This window comes from Pseudorasbora parva, chromosome 8, assembly GCF_024679245.1.
Source record: "Pseudorasbora parva isolate DD20220531a chromosome 8, ASM2467924v1, whole genome shotgun sequence".
In the NCBI taxonomy this organism is placed as follows: Eukaryota; Metazoa; Chordata; class Actinopteri; order Cypriniformes; family Gobionidae; genus Pseudorasbora; species Pseudorasbora parva.
This window is the reverse complement of record NC_090179.1, coordinates 28,626,010-28,642,231: the sequence shown is the minus strand read 5'-3', so window position 1 is coordinate 28,642,231 and position 16,222 is coordinate 28,626,010. Positions and strand designations below refer to the sequence as shown.

The 16,222-nt window shown below is 39.1% G+C and overlaps 1 protein-coding gene across 2 annotated transcripts in view; it reads left to right on the top strand.

Annotated features, from left to right (window-relative positions):
• The window catches only part of gosr1 (golgi SNAP receptor complex member 1), a 46,934-nt gene that overhangs the window by 7,469 nt on the left and 23,243 nt on the right, over window positions 1-16,222 (top strand). The gene's annotated exons all lie outside the window — the stretch shown is intronic.

Below are 16,222 nucleotides of genomic sequence, written 5' to 3'. Positions count from 1 at the left end.
TATAGTGCACAAGTTGTTAATAATGCTTTATAATGTTTTTGTGCCTTTTGTGGGGCACTGGGGCTTAACACAGAATATTATACGCACAGTATCGGATTTGGATCGGTCCTGTCTGACCGATACCAGATCTGGCAAATAATGGCGGATCGGAGCTGATACCGGTACTGAGTATTGGATTGGTGCATCCCTAGTCTAATTGAGATTTTTAATTGATTTTTAATTATTTGATGTTTTGTTTTACTTGTTCAAAGGGCTTCAAAATTTGGCAATTTTTTTATTATTGATCATTATGATTTTATAATAATAATAATAATATAGTTATCAATATTACTAAATCATTTTTTTAACAAAAAAATAAATATTACAACTGTAATATTTCACTTTAATAAGGAATACAAATGTATAATATTAACAACAATGATGATAATTTTATTTTATAATACATTTGTAAAATGACTACTAATATTTATGGCTGTCAGTCTGTTTTTATTTTCAAATATTAAACCTTCAAGCTTTTTGGCAAAAAATTGCAGGGAGCCTTTAAAGCTTCTCTGTTGTTGACAGCAGCCAGTTTATAAGGGCTTCTCATTACAAGTTTGGGAAGATGGTTAGTAGATGCATGTGATAAGTGGCCTAGCGCTTGCAGAGATTCAGTTTGTGTGTAGGAGCATTTATTGCGAGCCGAGCCACTCTAAAACACTGAACACACGGCAGCACCCGTGTAAATTAACAGAGTTGTGCTTCTCTCTGAAACCCAGAGTTCATATATTAATTTAATTAAACTGCAGTATTTTGATAATCACACTCAGCAATATATATATATTTTTGTATTATTAAATATGGAACCTTACATTGTACTACATCTTCATCTCATCCCTTTCTGATCAATCCAACCACTGATAGATCAGTGAAGATAGTAGTGCACGGAGAGAAAGTAAACTTCAGAGAAGCCCTCATCCATAAGTGTCGGATTCAGGTGAAAGGGAGAGAATAAGACTCAAAGCTTAGCACTGTCATCTACTCACAGTGTCACAGCCACTTTATCTAAAGAATGAAGGAAGGTTACCTTTAATAGACACGCTCTCATCCTCATGCTCTCAGTAATTCAGCAAGGACGATTGTCTCTCTCCTGCACTGTTCTATGTCAAATTGATGACTTAAATTTGTGGAGTCATCTTAAGCGACTGCCCTGGCTGCTCATGTAGGCATGGGGTAATTTAATATAACAAAGGATGGGTGTAAAATTTGCACTGGTTTTAAAACTACAATTAATTGATGGCCTGCGTTAAAAAATTTGACAGAGCATTTGCTCTGGTTCATTTGTTTCATAGCAAAGCTTCAGGGTATCAGTTTGCTAGAGGTAAGTAAAAGAGACCAGTGACAGAGACAAATATTACACTCACATGCTTAAAGACTCATGTGATTGATTTTTTGTCTTAGGAAAGCTTGAATAAATTGTAATGCATCAATCAAGTATAGCTCTAAAATTTACAAACTGATTCAGAGGCCTGCACGGGTCCATTTTTGGAGACCCGCCCCAGCCCATGACCCGTGAAAATTTCAAAATAAATCCGTACCCGAGAGGCATCAACAAAAGTTTCAATGTCGCAGTGGTGGTGACGTGATGGGTCAAATGGCATATCGTTGTTGCGTGTATGTGTAATGGTAATTTGGACATAGAAATTGTAATAGCCTACAGTATGTTCGATGGGGGAAGAAGGAGGTGGGAACCGGCGAACATTTAAAAGACTTTAACCAAACAAAACGAAAGTTACGTGGGACGACCCTCATGGACATCTGCCTAGTGCGCACACATAATAAAAAGTAAACACAACTCAACGTCAAATCCAGGTCTGGTGATCTCTCGTCCTTATATGCTTCCGAGCTCCCTCAGAGGACTCTCTCTCTCTCTCTCTCTCTCTCTCTCTCTCTCTCTCTCTCTCTCTCTCTCTCTCTCTCTCTCTCTCTCTCTCTGTCTCTGTCTCTGTCTCTGTCTCTGTCTCTGTCTCTGTCTCTGTCTCTGTCTCTCTCTCTCTCTCTCTCTCTCTCTCTCTGTCTCTCTCTGTCTCTCTCTCTCTCTCTCTCTCTCTCTCTCTCTCTCTCTCTCTCTCTCTCTCTCTCTCTCTCTCGTTCACTTTGCCACAGAAATATTGCACATATTTTTCATCCGCCCATCCGCGCTACTACCCGCTCCCAGAGTTAATTATCCGCCCGCATCCTCACCCGTGAATTTTATAAATGTCATAATACACCCGTTTTAGCCACTTTTATGCGGGTACCCGCGGATTCGTGGGGTACCCCACCCCGTTGCAGGACTCTGAACTGATTCTCCTAGAGAAAACCTCTATTAACCTGTTAATATGAATTATATAGGCTTGAACATGCAATACAGACACAGATTAACTGCTGTGACATAACACAAGTTTATTTATCTTAAAATTAAATAAAACCACTTGTCATAAAGGAACAACAAAATTATCGTTAATGATATATTCATTCTTTATAACAACTTGCTTACACATCCTTCACTATTTCAAGCAGTCACATTGTTTTTCACATTGAGTAGATTTCTCTTTTTCTTTTGTTGTTTGATTATCATTACTTATGTTTGTTACTTTAAGGCTGAATGCATGGATCCAATACACTGATACACATCCGAAATTCTCCCTTTTGCATTTGTCTGTTCAAAAGTAAAAAGACACAAGCTCAATTCAGTCTGCTGAACCCTAGAGGCAGCTTTCTATGTGTGCACAGAAAACCAGACAGAATTGATCTCTCGTGACATTTTTGACATCTTCTATAGACATTTACACTTTTTATCATTTTATTACATGCAGCACATGTATGCCAACTTATGACCCACCGAGTAGATCAGCAGGTTACAATTCAAATATGTGCATCTATCATGCAGAACATCAGCTCTGACTGGATCTCTTCCCAAAACGTCCCTCCATAATATTCTCATCTCGTTTTTATTATTTGGTGAAAATGTCAATATTTCTGTCACATGTTGTCATTTAAAACTGTTTTCTATTTACTTCAAATAGTTAATATTTTAATACTTAAAATAGTTAGTACAATTTTTTTTTTGCCGAACATTTTCATCAACGAAATTAACACTGGTGCAGAGTTGAGACTGTAAGCTGGCTGAATGCTGAGTGTGTTGTGTGCCGCCGCCTCCTCTCCCTGCAGTCCTGGCCACATGCCCACTTTGTTTCTCAGCATCAGTGTGCACTTCCTTCTCTCAGTTCAGAGTCTGCTGGGGGCATACACAGGGCATAGGCACTTAATTTAGTCTTCTAGTATTTGCACTGCTCTGTTGTTTTACATTTTTCTTTTTCTTTTTATAGGACCTCTGTTGACTGTTGAATATTTATCTGTGATCAGAGTATCAGACCATTAGTATTTTTGATGTATTGTGCATCTAGAAGCTGTAAAATAGGTAACACGAGCTGCGTATGTATGACTTGTGCAGTGGTTGTCGTCTCATCTTCCTTTCATGTGCTTCTTGGCTCTCAAAGAGGAAGTAATCTCTTGTTTTATTGCTTGAGCCCATTCCAGTATTAAGACAATTTAAAGACATTAACAGCTATGACAGTCTGACTCATAGATTACATTGAGGACTCTGAGAAATCAGGTAGATAGACTGTTACTCAGTCAAATAAGGGAAGAAGTTTACTCAGAGGTTTACTCAGACGTTTACAATAACTTGTTACAGTAACTGAGGCTGTTCTAAAGAGCTTTTTTTACATTTATTGAAATGTTTTCACTTTTTGGGACAAAAATATTGTAGTACCTTGTGTCATATAATGTCAGTCTGCTGTCATAAAGTAGGAAAATACAGTTCTTACCATGCTGCTGAAATCTACCCAAGTTTTAAGAAGTCAAATGGTCATGTCATGAACATAAACCATTAAGAAGAAGTAGTTTTATTTATATAGTGCCTTTCCATAGCTCAAGGTCCCTTTACATTAGGGATGTCAACGAATATTCTAAATTTGAATATACACTCACCTAAAGGATTATTAGTAACACCTGTTCAATTTCTCATTACGGCAATTATCTAATCAACCAATCACATGGCAGTTGCTTCAATGCATTTAGGGTTATGGACCATTATGGTGTAATGGTGTGAGGGATGTTTTCTTGGCACACTTTAGGCCCCTTAGTGCCAATTGTGCATCGTTTAAATGCCACGGTGTACGTGAGCATTGTTTCTGACCACGTCCATTCCTTTTATAAACCACCATGTACCCATCCTCTGATGGCTACTTCCAGCAGGATAATGCACCATGTCACAAAGCTCAAATCATTCTTGAACAATAAGTTCACTGTACCAAAATGGCCCCCACAGTCACCAGATCTCAACTCAATAGAGCATCTTTGGGATGTGGTGGAACGGGAGCTTCATCCCCTGGATGTGCATCCCACAAATCTCCATCAACTCCAAGATGCTATCCTATCAATATGGGCCAACATTTCTAAAGAATGCTTTCAGCATCTTGTTGAATCAACACCACACAGAATTAAGGCAGTTCTTAAATCAAAAGGGGGTGAAACAGTATTAGTGTTCCTAATAATCCTTTAGGTGACTGTATATTTGAATTGTTAAAAAAAAGAACGAATTTCGAATTTGAAATTTAATATTCAAAAAAAAAAAAAAAAGTGGGGGAAAAAACGCCCGCGGTAGTATAGGTGTGGCTTTCTGCTTTGCTCATGGGCTCTCCTAAGGGTTAGGGACAGGTCACAGGAGTCACACTGTCTGCCACAGCATCAATGCTGAAAGTTGACGCATCTTGCATGGAAGATGGCAGAAAGTGCAGAGCCCAACTCGACTGCAGCAGAGAAAGCAATTTAACCCTCCAAAATCTAAAAATCCATGTCTAGAAGTACTTTGAATTCTGGTCGGTAGGAGGTAAAATTGTTGAGCCGCTAGATAAAGTTGAATGCAAGCTATGCAAGATGCAGTTAGCAAACCATGCCTTATTTATATTTAACTTTAAACAGAAACATTACTAAAGTGTAGGCTACTGTACTGACCCAATAGATAATGCACGAATAAAGGATAAATGCACTGCTTCCACTGGTTTGATTATTTACCGTTTCATGTCAAGGAAAAGTTCCATGTTTACTACAGCACAACTCGCTCGGAGCATTCAATATGCTGTAAAACGTAAATTAATTGTGCCCTAGAATGAAAAATTGAATTAACCTTGCCATGGTGAAATAATAAGAGTTCAGTACATGGACATCACATACTGCGAGTCTCAAACATCATTGCCTCCTACTTCTTATGTAAATCTCATGAATCCATAACACAATGGGAAAAAAAGTTCTTCTCAACCTAAACCCAACAGTGACGCAAGCATTGGGGATCATTTATATTCACACCCCCAACATTTGCATCGGTCCAAACAAGTGCATTGTCAGGCGGAAATGGGAGCGAATCATCAAAACAAGCTGCTCGCATGGACACGCTTCATGTTCCAGGCTGTTCAGGAGAATTTTTTTTTTCCTTTTCCCAAAGATAAAAAATGTCAACAGTCATGGTTGATGTTTATAATCCGATACCACAACAATTTAATTCAAGATCGTTTGTTTGTTCGGCCCATTTCAACCATGCTTTGCTCAGCATCTTAAACTGAAGAAAGTGGCAATTACAACTGTATTCCTGTACTCTACTGCAAGCAGTAAGTAGTGATAAGTTAAAACAATAGTCATTTGACAAGGCTATTCCTTTTGTAAAAATATAAGTTATATATTTATTTCATTTTTGAGAACTGATGTATGGTGTTTCCTATGATGTTTTTGCCTATTTGTATTACAGATTAGGCTGCATCACAGTCACTGCGTAACTTTAGCCTACATTGTGACTAACGTTATATAAACATGCAATATCGTTGACGAAAAAAGACGAGTCTTAAATGTAGGCTGAATGACACACTTTAAGCAGAACAACTCAAATGGAGACTGATAAAATGCAGCTTACTTGTTTATTGGTGTTTCATTTCATGCATATGGTTGCCAGATTGGACATGTTTAGGTAAAACACCAGATGCATACGGGGGTTTTTTTCACAGAAAAGCTCTGTTTGGGGGATTTAATTACTGAAATCTGACGAAAGCACGAACGCGAGCTCTTTCTTGCGCGCGGATGATCTGAAAACACCAATAAAAAAGTAAGCTGCATTTTATCAATCTCCATTTGAGAAGTTGTTGCTTAAAGGACAACTCCGGTGAATTTTTAAGTTTATCTTGATCGTTATATCTTTGTGAGTACAGTCTATAGAAAAAAAAACGAATGGGATTGGTGCTTGCAACGCGGAGTTATTACAGTTAATTCCCAGAGCCCCCCCTCAGCTAAAACGGCAGCATTGGGGGCATGGACGTAATGGGTGTCTTTGTGCCTCTTAACAGACACAAAATACAATTAAAATGTCTGTCCAACATGAACAGGTTCCTCACACGACAATGAGATGCGTTTAGCCACTTAGCCATTGTTTAAATTCACTTATTTTAGCCGGCTAGCTGTGTCTCGCGCTGAAGTCCCGTGGGAATGCAGCGGTACCCGGAAAGTCGAGAAGAGCATCGTGTTTATGAAGAGGCTCTGCTCATCGGCTTGTCGGTCCTCAGTATTGAACGTGTCTGAGAGAAATAGTTTTCGATTCTGTAACTTTACTGCTGATCCTGAGGAAAGGGCCGCTGCTCGTTCAGTTACTCGCTCATGCTTAGTATCAGCTGCTTGTGAGTTCATCATATCTCTCAGCAAAACATGACTCAGTTCAGTGAACGGTTGGAGTTACAACATATAATTCAAGACATTAGTTTATTTCTATTCGGAGGGACTGTCACTCATGTCAGAAAGTGAGTAACTAAAATAATGTGTGTGGTCAGCGCTGATTTGAGATGCGAACCGTTTAGCACGATTCAGTCTGATTTGGTGAACTGGTTCACTAAAAAGAACCGGTTCAAAAGAACGATTCGTTCGTGACCGGACATCACTAGAGTGATGATCCGATTGGGCTCATGAGTGAAGAAAAAATTGTTTGCGTTTGTGCCTTTCCAAATTGTAAAAATTTGCAGCGAACACTTGACTAACTTATAAAGACACAACACAGCCGTGCCGGTTGAAGAAAAATGCCATTCCGTGGTTAAAGGGGGGGTTAAACACTCAGTTTCAGTCAATCTCATGTCAATCTTGAGTACCTATAGAGTAGTATTGCATCCTTCATATCTCCGAAAAGTCTTTAGTTTTATCATATTTATAAAAGAAATATAGGCTGTACCGAGTCTTTCCGGAAAAAACCGAGCGCCTGGAGGCGTATCGTGTGGGCGGAGCTAAAGAATGACAAGCGCGGTGACGTCCTCAAGCGTGGAGAAACCCATCGCTATCTTAGCTAATACAGATAATGATCCAGAATCAAATCTGAGGGAGAAATAAATTGAACAGGAGAAACGGCAACGTCAGGACGTCCATCTCTGTGGTATGTAAGTTACTGTATTTAATGGCCTCTCCACATTTCTGTCTTTACTCGCAGTGTATGAGGACATGATTCGGTTTATGGACTATTGTATGCGACTAGACCTTAGAAGTAGCAAGCAAAACGGTTTTGCATGTCAGAATACTGTAACGTTATACAGAACAACAATGGAGTAACCGTTAGCGCATTTGAATGACGAAGCACGCGATCGTGTCGTTTACTGATGTTTACTCATGCGTCCGTAGCCAAAAGCAGAGACATTTGAAGCAGTTTAAGTTAACTCACCGGCTGCTTCCAAAGCAGGACCGAACCTTTATCGCTGGGACTGCTCCGTCAAAAACACACTTCTTTGGTATGATTTGGTAAAGTCCTGACAGCAGTGGTGTGTAAATCCATTTTGAGACGCAACTGAAACGATGTTGTGAAGCTTCCCGTCATTTCTGCTTTCAAATCGGTTCAAATGCAGCGCTGCCTTCCCGGAATGCTGTGCTGAAGCGTTGAAGTCGCTCGACGTCACCCATAGGAATAAAGTGGAGCGCGGCGCGCGACATAAGTGTTCACGGACGACTGGATCTGCATCTGAGAGACTGTTTACGGCGTGCTCTAGTCACGCGCGCGCGCACCCTACCGGGAGAAGAGCCCGTACGGCCCATACAAGGACCTTCCGCTCTTATTAACGTCAAGTAGACCCATACTCGAAAAAAACTTGCCGAAACTTGTGAGAAACCGGAAGGAGTATTTTTGAAACAGAAATACTCCATCAAACGTCCAACATTAGTTTTTGAAACTTTGTCTATGTTTAGGATGGGAATCCAAGTCTTTAACAGTGTAAAAAGCTCAGTATGCATGAAACAGCATTTCACCCCCCCTTTAAAGACGGGTGCAGCCACTGTGGAGGTAATGTACACTTTATTTATCCTTCCATTTGGGCACACTCGGCTTGAGGAAAGATGTGCAATAATTTAAAATAATCTTGCTTTACACACACAACGCTCTTCCCAACTGGACTGCCTATTTTCCGTCTACCGCTGAGTCCCCACGGGACTTCAGCGCGAGACACAGCTAGCCGGCTAAAACAGGTGAATTTAAACAATGGCTAAGTGGCTAAACTTATCTCGTTGTCGTGTGAGGGACCTGTTCATGTTGGACAGACATTTTAATTGCATTTTGTGTCTGTTAAAAGTGAGGGCGAGAGAGAGTGAGGTCTGTGGTCTTGGCCATTATGATGTAAACTCCAACGGCGTTCATCGCTCGTATGCACAGAACAGCTTCATCTAGTTGATTTACTTGTTTTTGTGTAAGTAATACGTTGTCAAATGTTAACTTAAATAGGCTACCTATACAAGTAGTTATGTCTCTTTGTATTAATTTGTCCTGTTACTGACGTAATGCACGTCATTGACAAAATGCGCAACCAAATGTTCGATTAGTTTGAATATTCGTGGGGTTTTTTTTGAGGGAATATTCGAATGTCATTTTTTAGCAATTTGGACAGCCCTACTTTACATAGTGCTATACATATATTTGCATACCTAAATACACATTACAAGCACAGGCCTTATATAGCCACTTTATTCAAAATACATATTAAATAGATCATTGGTTCTCAAACCTGTCCTGGAGTACCACCAGCCCTGCACGATTTCTATGTGTCCTTATACCTGACAAACCCATTCCAGAGCTGTGTCCCAATTCAAGGGCTGCGTCCTCTGAAGGCTGTGTCCTTCGAAGTGCGCGGCCGACGCGGCCTTCAAAGGACGCACCGAGACTTGTTTACAGTGGAAGGTATAGCGGATTGCGTCACCGCGGCGCGACGAAGGCTATCCCAATTCAAAGGTCCTTCGAAGGCTCCTTCAAAACAACGCCTGCAAATGCGTCCTTCTTTTCCTGTGAAACGAAGGATACTCGGATGGATGCTTCGCAGCCTTGCCAACCCCAGAATTCATTGCGCGCCGCGACGTCAGATTTTTTTTAAAAAGAAAGCCAGATTACACATAAATGTAACGTAAGCATTGGGATTCAATTTACTCTAGTAGCCTTATCTAATGATAAATAAATAAAAAATGCAATAAATATTCAAATGTCAACTAATATGTAACCAACATGCGAGTTTATATTGTTTATACTCTTTATTACGTAAATGGACGGAAGTGAACATCTTTAGTTGTTTTGTTGTTAGGCAGTTCAGTTTGTTACTGCTACTCTTCAACGGCAGCTGTCACAGTTGCTAAACATTACAAATGCTGCAACAAAATATATTTACTCTGTATTTGAGTTTAAACTTCATCTCAGAGGCAAATATTGTATGAAAAACTGACTTTTTATACATGGGTATTAGATTTTGATATTGTTTAAAACATGAACATTATAGAATCCAAAAATAAAATACACTAAAATAGTCTCAAGATCCGGGATAGGAACCATTGGTCCTGGAGGGCCGCTGTCCTGCAGAGTTCAGCTCATAGAACAGTTATGCATGTTAAAATATGTTATGGTTTGATTGTGAGGATGTAAGTTCATTTAATTTATTCATCACTCTTTCTGAAAACATCTAAGCGACATGGCAGCAGTCGACTGAGTCAGCACTGCAAACCTGTTGGACAGGTGGAAATATGCGCTGATCCCAGATGATGTCCCGCTGACAAAGGCTTTAGCAGGGTCTCTATTGTGCAGCCCATCCAGGGTCTCCACCCTGCTCAATAAAAGTCTACATAAAACCCTTTCTTCCATTATTTTTTATGTACAGTTCATTTAACATTTTATTTAGTTTTTCCCATCTTAAACATAACTTATCTTGTAAATACTTGTAAACAAGTACTGTAAATATTTTTTTTAGAACAATTTATTGTTTCATTTACAAATTAATTGACATGACAAAAATAAATGTAGCCAACAGAATAATTGATTTCATTTACAAAACTTGCATGACAAATATGTAAACAATTTATTGGTTTCATAAAAAAAATAATTTGCATTACAAAAATAAACAATGCAGAGAAATAACTTTTTATTTACAAATAAAAGCTGAAGTCCCTCTGAAATGGGCCTAGCGACGCCCATGGTCCTCAGGGGTGAAGGCCATGAGGACAGGGGGGTTAGAATGCCTGTCCAAACACCTCATCAATGAGGACAAACCATGGCCAAGTTTTTCACTCCCTCACCTGTCCCAGGACACTTGCAATCCTAATGCAGAGAAAATAAACATTCCTGTTAAAAACAACAAACACAACAGCAATACATGTCAGCAAAGATGTGTCTATTAACTTGCATACATGTATTTTTTTTAGTTGTCCCAATTTTTTTTTGTATACCTGCAAGGCAGGGGTGGAATTTTAAATATATGATGCAGCTATACATTTTGTATGTATTATACATGTATACAAAATACTCCAGAAATCATATTTCTAGATACTCAAATTTGGTTAAAACATTTGTAGACACAGCTTTTATGATAGACTATTGTTATCACTGGATAAGGGGGGCTATAAGTAAGGGATAATGTACACCCAGCCTATCGCAGAATAAACCCAGACAGAGTGATCAGAGTCAAGAAAGGGTTGCCAGGTCTCTGCAACAAAACTAACCCAAAACTCCCAATGCAATTTTCTCCATTGAGCGGCCAAATTCTCCCCTGAATTTGTGCGTTTGGGGATGGTGGAACGCCGAAATCGTACTTACAGGGTTGAAAATCAACCCGTGGAAATATTTTTTTACCCGCAACAACAACATAAAAGTAGCCCAATTCGGCGTGAAAACCGCGGACTTGGCAACACTGACGGCAGGCCGCATTAGAAGGCTCCTTCGAATTGGGACAGCCTCGTCGCTCTGCGGTGACGCAATCGGCCTTCAAATGCGGCCTTAGGAGGATGCAGCCCCTAAATTGGGACACAGCCCAGGTCTTGAAGTCTCTACTAATGAGCTCATGAGTTGAATCAGGTGTAATAGATGTGGGAGACATGCAAACTGTGCAGGGCTGGTGGTACTTCAGGACAGATTTGAGAACCACTGAAATAGATACATCTTAAAGCCTAGTTCACACTGCCCGATTTTTGCCCCGATTTTGAGTCGCCGACAGGTTTTGTGAAATCGCCGACAAATGCCCGAGATCACAGGCAAATCGGTGCTCGTGCACGCGAGTGACAATCACGCAGTGTGAATTATCAAAGACGCGATCAGAGAGAATCGCCGACGAGTCGCCGACGCCGGTGAGATATTTGGCATGCTAAATATCTGGACCTGTCGGCGATTCAAACTCCTGCTGTGTGAACAGCGTTCTGACTGAAAATTACACCGACAGCCAATGAGAGAGTGAGATACAGGGCAGCAGGAGGTTCGGGGAGGAGTTATAAAGCAGAATTTCAGTATTTTAATAGATATATTTACAATTCTATCAAACAGAAACAAAGGCCAAACATTTGCACATCCAGCCACAGCAGCAGCACATTAAATAATTATTTTTTTACCTCAAACTGTCTTTGCAGAACAAAATCCTGGCTCCCTCTGTCTCTCCAACAATTTCTTCCGCCATAATCTTTTTTCTTTTTCTCCACAAATCAGCGCACATACAATTTGAAGCAAACTTTGTGCAGTTTATCATTTTTAATAACAATTCCAAGTCTCGCGCGAGACGCACGTGTGATCTTGCGTTGTTTACTTGTCACATCGCACGTGTGTTTGGGAAACGTAGTTTGCACACCGGAGAGCGAGAGAGTTGTCGGCGATTCTTCCTCTTTTTCAGTCATGCAGTGTGAACTCCTCTGTCGTCAAACCATCGTGCAGTGTGAACACAGCAGTGACTGAATGATGCCCCAGATAGTCATGCAGTGTGAATAGAGCTGTGACCCCACGAGTTTGAAAATCGTGCAGTCTGAACTAGGCTTTAGCTGGTTCTTGAAGGTAGACAAAGATGATATATTACGAAGTGGAAGGGAAAGCAAATTTCCTTAATTTAAGAGCATTGGCACTTAATGAGACACACACATGCAGTAAAGGAGTTATGTTAGCAGAGCGCCTGGTGGAGCTGAAAACTCTGGCTGCTGAGTTTTGAACATACTGTAACCTTGCAATAATTTTTTTTAGGAAGTCCAAGAAATAGAGCATTATAATAATCCCTATGTGATGTGAATAAGGCTTTAAGATTTCAGCATCAACCAGGGTGAGAGAAGATCGAAGATGTGCAATATTATGAAGATGGGGAAAAAGAGATGGAGAAAACTTTGAATGTCATCAGCATAGCAATGACAGTCCAAACATGTATATGATATGATGTTATCAAGTGGATATATATAAATGATAAACAGAAGTGGACCAAGAACTGAACCTTGAGGAATACCCTGTGAAAGCGGAGCAGTGGCAGATTATATGGTTATATAATATTACACTTTTATATACTCTTGTATGGTTATATAATATTTTCTATCAATGATGTAGGAGATGTGCCAGGAAAGAGCTGAACCAGTGATACCTATATCAGAAAGGTGTGAAATTAGTATTTAATGGAAGACTGTGTTGAATGCAGAGTTTAGATCCTGAAGAATCAAGATATGTATTAATCCTGAATCCATAACAGAAGAATGTCTTTAACCATATGAAGAAGAGCATTTTCAGTGCTATGTGACAAGCGAAATCTTGACTGAAAAGGTTCAAAAGGCCATTAGCATTTAAGTAGGATCTCAATTTTGAAGCCACAACTTTTTCAAGGATTTTACTTAAGAATGGTAAATTTGAGATTGGCCCGTAATTGGTCATGTTTAGATGGTCAAGGCCCGTTTTCATAAGAATGGGGGTCACTGCAGCCAGTTTTAGTTCTTCTGAAACAATAGCAGATGTTAAACTAGAATTTATCAAATGTGTTAAGAAGGTTCAACCTCAGGAACACATCTTAAGCAAAACTGTAGGAGGATCAAGCTGGCAGGATATAGAATGAGACTTTACAATTAGATCACTTATGGCAGCAGAAGTAATGAGAGTAAAAGCAGAGAGAGAGTTTGTAGAGTAAAGCTCAATTTATACTTCTGCATCGAGTGTATGCCATAGCTACTTTGTAGGCTGTGTGTAGCATGCATTGCCTATACGACTCACCCTGACCTTTCCAAAAATGTAACGCGTTGATTCTAGGTGGACTGCAAGCGCTGTTATTGGTCTGCCAGAACCCCTCCTCTCAGGGATACACTAGTGTTAATTTTGTCACCTATTTTTAATTTAGTCTTAGTCTTGTGCTAAATGTCCTTGTTAGTTTTAGTCATATTTAGTCATTCACATGTTTTTTTTAGTTAGTCAAGTCTTGTAGTTTTTGTCAAAAGACAACTCAAGGTATCTTAGTCAAGTTTTATTCGACTAAAAGCCTCATTTTAGTCTAGTTTTAGTCAAAAGAAAACTCTATTTCTTGGTCAAGTTTTAGTTAAAAAAATTTTAGTCATTTTTTACATAAATTATTTTCTGAGATTATTACTAATTTCAGTCAAATAGTGTTTCAAACATCTCAAATATTGGTTAAATGTCATAATTACCAGACAAAATACACTTGATGATTTTTTTTTAATGTAACTTTTGGATACACGTGCTCCCTCTGCATCTGCATAACTGCGCATCAGTGCGGACAAGAACGCAGAAGTATAAATTAAAATCAACACGTAGCCCACGGTGTAGAGGCTACAGCGTAGGTCCGACACAGTAGTACATATCTGTACATACATCAATTGATTGCAAAGTACTGTGTTTTTATGTGTGTTGAAATCACCAAGAAAAATTACAGATGAATAACTAGCACAGACAAGAGTAAATAGCTCACTAATCTCAGGGAAGAAATCTGAATGACATTTTGGAGGATGATAAATTAGGATTACAGCCATTGATTGCATTTTCAGCGCAAAGTATACAAAAGATGATGTGTCATGGAACTCAATCTTGGCTTTGTATCAGTAGAATATGGCTTTGTATCAGTAGAAACCCTGGAGTATGTTCGAATGATTGTGATTCCTTCTCTCATATCCCCCTGAGACAAGAGATTTATGCATTTTATTTCTGGAAAAATTCCTCCCATGATGCAAATATCGTCAGTTTGGGGCATCAGAGGAATTTTTGGCCAGAGGTTAAAGACTGCAGCCAGCAGAGGGAGCCATTTCCGCATATTTTCAATCCCCACATAGGGAATGGGATCTCACTCACAGCTCAGCTCGCAGCTGCAGGCATTCAAACAGTGTGGCCGGCGGAGCAAAGTGAGTGTTTCAACTTCTCAAATTAATTCCTACACTCTCAGAAAAAAAGGTACAGTTCTGTCACTGGGGCAGTACCCTAAGGTACAAAAGTGAAAAGCTACATCTTTGTACCTTACTCACCCCTAAATGGTAGTACCTTAAAAGGTACATATCAGTACTTTAAGAGTGCATTTTAGTACATTTCTACTACATTAATGACCCAATTTAAATACAGATTCATCTTCCCAGCGCTGAAGTACTCCTTTAAATATTGAGAGAAATAGATGTACCTGGAGTCTGGAGAAGCAAACTGGAAAATGAAAATTGTCATTATTTACCCTCATGTCATTTCAAACCCGTAAAACTTTTATCTTCTAAACAAAAATCAAGATATTTTAATAAATTCAAAATTCAATCTGTTCATATAAAACAATCCAGTCTCTTTAGAAAATGTAGATTTAGCCCCTTAATCCATTCATATGGATTAGTTTTAAGATCTCTATGAACATTTTGAAGGTACTGATTGATTTTCAAAGTAGTGTTTCGTAGATGAACGAAAGTCTTATTTTTTCTTTAACATCATGAGGGTGAGTAAATAATGACAATTTTTTTAATTTTTGGGTCAACTAACCCATTAAGTTTGGCTGCATGTCACATTATTTATTACTTGTTAGAGCTGTTGAAACTGGAGGTTCAACAGTAGTTTATTTAGCATGCTTGTTTTTCATATTATGCAGTCAAAAGATGAACATGTATCTTAGAAAAAGCCCATTTGCATTTATTAAACAGATGTTTAACTGTAGATAGAGTTATGGATGAAAGGAAACAACATTTTGCAAAAAATTATGTGTCCGCCAGTTTTGTAAAGCTTGATGGACTTAAGCTTGACAGACAAAATGGCGTATAGCAACAAGGCTTCTCAGCTCAGCAGTTTGCCCGAGTTGATCAGATTATATTAAGCAAGAATATTCCCATAGTAAGCCTCAGGCCTGGTGGTACTTTTGTTCTGATATGGTGTGTATGGCAGGAACACTGCCTGAAATGCATCTAATGGTGAAGAGCAGCTACTCTGGATCCATTAGAATTTTACTGGAAATGTTTGATGTATTATTCTTGTTTATGTCCAGAACAGACTTAAAGCAATTACACAGGTCAGCTCCTCTTTCACAGCTGTCTTGTGTAATACACAAAATACACAGACTTAACTAAACCCTGTCCAAGATGATCCAAGATTATCTAAACCGTCATCTTTTTCTTTCATAAAGATAGAGAATTGGAATGCGTACTAACCAGTTTTAATGTTCTATACAGTATGTAAATGTATGCATTTTACTTGCTTGCACATTAAATACAAAAGAAGCATGTGTTGTGATACGTACTGGTTCTGTGATTTCAATAACTGTAACTTTCTAATATTTGAAATGTGTCATGTCACTCTTGCTCCCTTTGCAAATCTCTAAATCTGAAGTGCTGAGCATATTTCTTTCTTGGGACACAGACACAGGGCAATCAGGGAGGCTTGATTTTCACTCACAGCTCTGTGTGT